Here is a 218-nt window from a genome sequence, read left to right as displayed (position 1 = left end):
GCAGGTGATGGGGTGGCCGTGCTGGCTCTCGACGCTCCCCTCCAGCCTTTGCCGTGCCCGCAGCCCCGGCGGCCCTGCCCCGCTGCTTGCCCTGTCCCATCTCCACGGGTGCTTTCCCGGCAGCCACACGAGGAAGCTCCGGTGGCCACACGGTTAATCAGAGCCCATTCCAGACGCTGACTGAGTGTTTTTTCCTGATAACAAGACGTGTGTGAGCG

Source organism: Merops nubicus, unplaced genomic scaffold, assembly GCF_000691845.1.
Source record: "Merops nubicus isolate BGI_N331 unplaced genomic scaffold, ASM69184v1 scaffold29505, whole genome shotgun sequence".
Classification (NCBI taxonomy): domain Eukaryota; kingdom Metazoa; phylum Chordata; class Aves; order Coraciiformes; family Meropidae; genus Merops; species Merops nubicus.
The sequence above is the reverse complement of the archived record's forward strand: the minus strand, read 5'-3'. Positions refer to the sequence as shown.